This window comes from Panthera pardus, unplaced genomic scaffold (assembly GCF_024362965.1).
Source record: "Panthera pardus isolate Hobbes unplaced genomic scaffold, ASM2436296v1 HiC_scaffold_3, whole genome shotgun sequence".
NCBI classification, from domain to species: Eukaryota; Metazoa; Chordata; class Mammalia; order Carnivora; family Felidae; genus Panthera; species Panthera pardus.
In genome coordinates, this window is record NW_026526876.1 from 344,174 (window position 1) to 351,512 (window position 7,339).

Consider the following 7,339-nt stretch of genomic DNA (forward strand, 5'->3'; position numbering starts at 1 on the left):
ACATCTTTTATGGCTGAATTTCTTTGTTTGAATCAGGATCTAGCCCAGATTCACTTATTCTATTTGGTTTTACCTACCCGCCACCCTCCCCACCCCCCCCCCCCCCGCTAATTTTTTATTTTGAAAAAGTTTACATCCCCGGGGCGGGGGGGTGGAAATGGCCAGAGTGGCTCAACGGATGCACACATGGTCTTCACCTGGATACGTCGATTCTCAGGATGTCTCGCTCTCCACCAACCATGTAAGGCTTAGCAGCAGACACACGCAATTGTGTTTGCTAATCAGCTGCCATCAGGTAAACATAAGAACAGCTCAATTTATTATTGATTTCCAGCTTCTGTTGAAACCCCAGGACAGGGGCCGCCTGGGTGGCTCAGTCGGTTCAGCGTCCGACTTCGGCTCAGGTCATGATCTCACGGTCCGTGAGTTCGAGCCCCGCGTCGGGCTCTGTGCTGACAGCTCAGAGCCTGGAGCCTGCTTCGGATTCTGTGTCTCCCTCTCTCTCTACCCCTCCCCTGCTCATGCTCTGTCTCTCTCTCAAAAAAAAAAATAAATAAATGTTTTAAAAGAACAAAGAAAACTTGGGACAGGCTTCCCACATGGCACAGTCAGCTGGAGCGAGCAGCAGCTGCCCCTCTGGACAGGGCAGGAGTCCCCACTCTGCCACAATCCCCATCGCTCCCTTTTGTCTGACACCCAACCTGTCTCCCTCAATCATCCGACCTGCCTAGACTCTGCAGACACAGCTCTTCCCGCTCAATCTCCTCCAGATGATCTCTGAGAGACTGGGTCTTCTCAGGAGGGAGCCATCCTTGTCCTTGGGAAGGTCCTGTCAGGTGGTGGCTTGTCCCCTGCTTGGGATACCAGACTCGGGACTCAGCCTCACCTGGGTTCAAATCCCAGCGCACTACCTTACCGCTGGGGACACTATGAATGGTGCTGTCTCTCCCAAGCCCTGTCCCCTCATCTGGATGATCCCTGCTTCACACCCAGGGAGAGCGGGATCACCCACATACAGCACAGCACTCAGCACGGCGCCTGGCAGAGAAGGAGCTCTCGAGAGACGCTGTTGGTCGCAGAAGGCTTTTTGAGAAGACAGTTGCAAAGGTAGGCGACAATGTCTGTACAAACATTCATCTCCAGGCAGCGCAACACTGGAAGTTGACCTAAACGCCCCACAACAGGGAACTGGTTAATTACAGTATCCATAAAATGGAAGAATCAGCAGCTGAGACAAAGATGTTATATTTAGACGTGACCCAAAGAGCCATCAATAAAGGACTGTGTCTAGGAGGACGGTTAGGGTCTCGTCATCTGTTAATGACATCATGATATTCATCAATGGAAAACGACGCAGCTGGAGCGTGAGGGTACCCACGACGTGCTCATACAGCAGAATCTCTGGGACATACTGGAAAGTGACACAGCACACTTAGCAGCTACCTGCTAACTGGGGGATCAAAATGGGAAGAGAGAGGGGCACCCGAGTGGCTCAGTCGGGTAAGCCTGACTCTTGATCTCAGCCCAGGTCTTGATCTCAGGGTCATGGATTCGAGACTCCACACCGGACGTGGAGCTTACTGTAAAAAAGGGCGTGGGGGATATACACGTGTATATACACCTAGCGTGTGGAAAAGCCTGAAAAATGCATAAGAAAGAAGAAAAACCGCTTCCCTGTGTGGGGTGGGGAACTGAGGACACAGAAGACGTGGTCATGAGGTAGGTTGTTCTCAGTTACCCGCATTTATTCTGCCTCGGTTTTTGAAACATGTGAACTCATTACCTAGGCAAAAATTAACTTTAAAAATGTTCTCCAAGAGGGGTTGCAGGCTGGCTTAGTCAGTTAGCTCAGGCCATGGTCTCACGGTTTGCGAGTTTGAACCCCGTGTCAGCCCGACACTGTAGACAGTGTAGACAGCCTGCTTAGAATTCTCTCTCTCTGCCTCCCCCCACCCCACCCCACTCATGCTCTCTCTCTCTCTCTCTCGGTCTCTCAAAAATAAATTTCAAAAAATTCTTAAAGAATGCTGTGTGGCTTCCATATATTAACAAAGAAAAATGCTCACAGTGTATTGTTAAAAGGAAAAAAAGAAACAGTACGAAATAGCGAATATGATTTGATTATGTTTGTAAAATATTTTTTTATTTTGGGGTAGAGCGCAGGTTGGAGAGGGGCAGAGAGAGGACAGAGGATCTGAAGAGGGCTCTGTGCTGACAGCAGGTGTGGGGCTTGAACTCACGAATCGTGAGATCGTGACCTGAGCCACCCAGGTGCCCCTGACACTTTTGTTGGAAAAAACACTCTGTGTACAGACCTCCATGAGAGCAGGGGTTTTGTCCACCTTATTTATTCGTTGGGATGTTCTCAGAATCCAGAGTGGCTCCATAAACAGTGGCTCCATAAACACTGAATGAGCAAGCGAATAAGTGAATGAGTGAATGAGTGAATGAATGAATGAATGAATAGCTACAAGAGCAGGATGTCTAGAAGGACATGTGGCCGAACCGTGACCCATGGTGGGCTTTGGAGGTAGGTTTGTGAGGGACTTTTACTGTGTTGATATTTTTGTGTCTCTTCTGAAATTTCTAAACGAGCACCCCTTGTGCATCTAATCAGGAAAGAAGAACAGTAAAGGCATTAAGAGGAAAAGTGAAGGGGCGTCTGGGTGGCTCAGTCGGTTAAGCGTCCAACTTCGGCTCACGTCATGATCTCATGATTCATGAGTTCAAGCCCCGCATCAGGCTCTGTGCTGACAGCTCAGGTCCTGGAGCCTGCTTCGGACTCTGTGTCTCCCTCTCTCTCTGCCCCTCCCCTGCTCGCTCTCTCGCTTTCTCTCTCTCTCAAAAATGAATAAACATTAAAAAAATAAAAAAGGAAAAGTGAAGGCTCTGTCCAGAGACCTGGGGGTGGCTGGAGTCCAGATGAGGTAAGGGGATGAGGGCTGGCCGGGAAGAATGTTGGGCTGGTGACCAGGACAGGCATCCCCCCACATCCTACCCACACTCATTCCATGCAGGCTTGGTGGAGCTGAGGTACTGGGGGGGCCAGGGGGAGAGGTAAGGCCCAGAGAAGGCCGGTGACTGACCTGGGTCTCACAGCAGAGCCAGGATGGACAATCCAAGCCTGTTCGGGTCTCAGCCTCCAACCTCAGGAAGTTGGACACTTGGTGAGGTTATTCACACCCCTTAACTATTTCACAGATGAGGAAACTGAGGCCCAGGGGTATAGAGCTAGAGAGGCTAAGAGCACAGGTCTGGAGACTAACAGGCTCAAATTCTAAATCCGTCACTTTACTCTCCAAGGAGCCTCCTTCTCATGAGGCTTCAGTCCCCCTGTCCCAGGGGAGGCGGGGGGGGGGGGGGCAGTGTGGGTGCCACACCCATGAGCTACCTTCAACTCGGCATTTCTGTGAGAACCACAGAGCTGAGGACAATGGGCATTGGCCACTGTTGTCGCTGTTTGTTTGGACTGCTGCAGGGGTCCCCTGCTTCTCTGCTTCCCTTCCCATGGTCCATCCCCCACGAAGGAGGCAAAGGGATTCTCACAATGGAGGTCATTATACAGTGCCATGGAATGCTATGGAACCACGGAAAGGAACAGGCTGCTGGCAGGCACAGCACCCTGGACTCATCACAAAGACATCATGCTGACTGAAGGAGGCCAACGTAGGTGGCCATGTGCTACGCGTTATTCCATTTATAGGATATGCTGAAAAAGGTAAAATGATGGGGACAGAAAACAAATCAGAGGTGGGGTGGGGGAGTGGTTAAAGGGGTTCAGGGGAGGGGCGCGTGTGTGGCTCAGTCAGTTGGGCATCCGACTACAGCTCGGGTCATGATCTCGCAGTTTGTGCATTCAAGCCCCGCGTCAGGCTCTGTGCTAACGGCTCAGAGCCTGGAGCCTGTTTCAGATTCTGTGTCTTCGTCTCTCCCTGTCCCTCCCTGCTTTTGCTCTCTCTCAAAAATAAACATTAAAAACATTTTTTAAAGGGGTTCAGGGGATTTGGGGGAATAGTAAAACTTTTATAACTTGTTTGGGAGTTTTGCTACATGAGGGTATACATTTGTCAAAACCATACGCTGAGGGGCGCCTGGGTGGCTCAGTTGGTTAAGGTCTGACTTTGGCTCAGGTCGTGATCTTACAGTTTGTGAGTTCGAGCCCCGCAACAAGCTCTGTGCTGGCAGTGCGGAGCCTGCTTGGGATTCTCTTTCTCTCCCTCTCTCTGCCCCTCACCCACTTGCACTCTCTCTCAAAATAAATACACAAACTTAAACAAAAAAAACCCTATACCCTGAAAAGGGTCGTTTTTATTGTATGTAAATACTACCTGAATTTTTTTAATTAAAATTAAAAAAAAATTTTTTTTTTAATTTTTAATTAAAAAAAATTTTTTTAATTAAAAAGCTCCCACAAACAAAAACCTCAACCATGATGGGTACATTGGGCCTCATCTTACTATTCAATGTATTTATATATACTGTATGTTTGAAATTTTCCAATATTAAAAAGAAAAACAAAAACCCTAAGATTGTATCTCTCATCTGCTCAAAACCTTCCCATAGCTCTCTACTGGCTCAGAGTAAAGGCCAAAGTCTTCACTGTGGCCAGCAAGGACCCTCAATCTATCCCTCAGGCCCCTCAGCATCACCCCTCTCCCCTGGCTCCCTATGCTCCAGCCCCACTGGCCTCAGTGGGTTCTTTAAACATACCTCAGGGCCTTTGCACTGGCTGTTGTCTCTGCCTGGATTGCTTTTCCCCTTGCAACATCTCCTGACTCACTTTCTTATCTCCTTCAAATCTTTCATTAAAAGACCTCAAGTCAGTTGAGGTGGGTCCTGGCAACCTTGTCTGAAACTTCCCCCAATAACATGGCCCACATCCCTCCTGGCAGAATCTCTGGGACATTCATCCCCATGAGATGGAACAACTATTTCTTTCTTTCTTTGCTTATTGTCTCTCCCTCTCCTAGAATGTAAGCTCCTGGAGGGCAGGGAGTTTGGCCTGTTTTGTGTGTCCCCTTAGAATAGTGCTTGGCGCACAGTCGGTACTCAATACATGTTTGCTAAATGAAGTAATGAAATGACTAAATAAATGATATCCTTATACATAGGACCGGGTCTCCATGTGGCCCCACCAGCCCCCAGTCATAGGGGCTTTAAGCAGTCAGGGCTCACCGACCCCAAGACTATTGGGACCCGGCTTTGCTTTCTAACTTCTGGAGTCACACATTCATTCAGCAACCCATCCGCAAGTTCTCCTTCGTGGCCAGCATGCTCTGGGGTCAAAAGATAAAGCAAATCCATTCAACCTGGTATATATTAATTACTCACTTCATCTTTTATTGATCTGCTGCCTTGTTTCCCAAATGATTTCTGCACATTTTAAACACCCCAGCAAGCTACTACATTAAAAAGTAGGAGAAAAAGAAAGGAATCTAAAACAGGTTGGGGCGGGGGGAGGGGGGGGGGTTGGGGGAGCGCCTGAGTGACTCAGTCAGTTGAGCGGTAGACTCTTGATTTCAGCTCAGGTCATGAGCTCATGGTTTATGAGTTTGAGCCCTGAGTTGGGCTCTGCACTCACAGAGCCTGTTTCGGATCCCCTCTCTCTCTCTCCTGCTCCTCCCCGACTCATACTCTCTTTCAAAAATAAACATTAAAAAAATTAAAAAAAAAAAAAAAAAAAAAAAAACCAGGGAGGATCTTGGGCTCTTCTGCTAGGCTTGGTGTGCACTGGGACTTGGTGTGCCAGGGACTTATTCAGAGAGGAATCTCCCCTGGACTGAGGCTGGTTGGGAAGCATCAGTGAGGGCTTCCTGGAGTAGGTGATATTTGACTAATAGCACAAACAAAGGCCCAGATGGGAAACAGCATGGCCTGTTCATGGAATTTCCAGAAGCAAGTGCTTTGGAGACAAAGAAGTCACCTGAGACATATAAAGGTCACATCTTGCTTGCACAGGATTACAGTCAACCCTGACTCAGCTGAGGTCAAGGCCCCGTCTGACCCCAGAATCTCTTTCTGTCTCCTTGTACATAATGACTCACTCCTCGGCCTTGTTTTTATTTCCAAACTCCATGATACAATGTACACTTGTTAAAAAAAAAAAAAAAAAAACTCCTGCTAGGATATTCTCAATAAATACATCTGACAAAGGACTTACAACCAAACTATAAAAAGAAAAGTCTCCAATAAATCAAAAAGAAGAAAAGTGAACGGGCAAATCCTTAAACAGGCTCTTCACAAAATTGGATATCCAAATGGCTAAGAGTCTTTCGAAGAAGGCTCAACATCATCAGTCATCGGGCAAATGCAACTTAAAGCCACTGAAAGACCACTTGACAGTCACTCATCAGAATGGCTAAAGTTAAAAGATGCCAACACCAAATGGAACTCTCAAAATTACTATTAGGAGCATAAAATAGTATGGCCATCTTGGAAAAAGGTCTGACAGTGTCTCATAATTTGGTCTCATAAAAGGCAATTTCTCTTACACCTTCCGTAAGACACAGCATTCTTGGTAAAGACCCAGCAGGAGTGCTACAATACAGACACTGACAGAGGTGTTCAAGAATGTGTTCAAAAGAGGTGTTCAAGATTTATTCGTAATGGTCAAAACCCGAAAGCAACCCGAGAGCAGATAAATAAATTACAGTGTGTGCCCACAATGGAATACCATTCAGTGATGACAAGATAACATGGATGAATCTCACAGATAATGTGGAACAAAAGACATTAGACACTAAAAAGTGCATACTATGATTCTGTTTATGTGAAATTCCAGAAAAATCAAACTATCAAACTAACAATCAATCCAGTCAATGATGCTGGAAGTCAAGGACAGTCCTTACTTGAAAGCGTGGGCCACTGATTGGAAGAGCTGTGAGGGAACCATAAGTGTTCTCTGCCGTGATTTGGGTAGTGGTCATGTGGCAGTGACCTTCAAGCTTGCACCTTAATTAACAAACTAGTAAAGGGTAACCTGTAGTTCATGTGATTCATAAACAGCAGTGGGTGGGAGGGAGCACAGCTTCAAGTGTGAACAGGATGAGGGTCGGTCGGAGGAAGGCTGGTCAAGTCCCCCTTTCGGAAAAGAAGTTTGCCACCACTGCCACCATTCCCACAGTCTTGTGAGTCCCTGCCCCTTTTCTGGGACTCAGTTTCCCCAGCTGTGGAGTGGATCCAGAGATCTCCACGGCTTCTTACACTTCTGTCTCTTTTGGGGTGAGACGGTATTTCACCCCTATCCCGAACAGTCTTCTCAGGATTGTCCCTCCTCACCAGCCATACCTGCATAAGGGTCGGATAGGAAGCACCAAGCCTCCCAAGGTCCCAGCTGTGT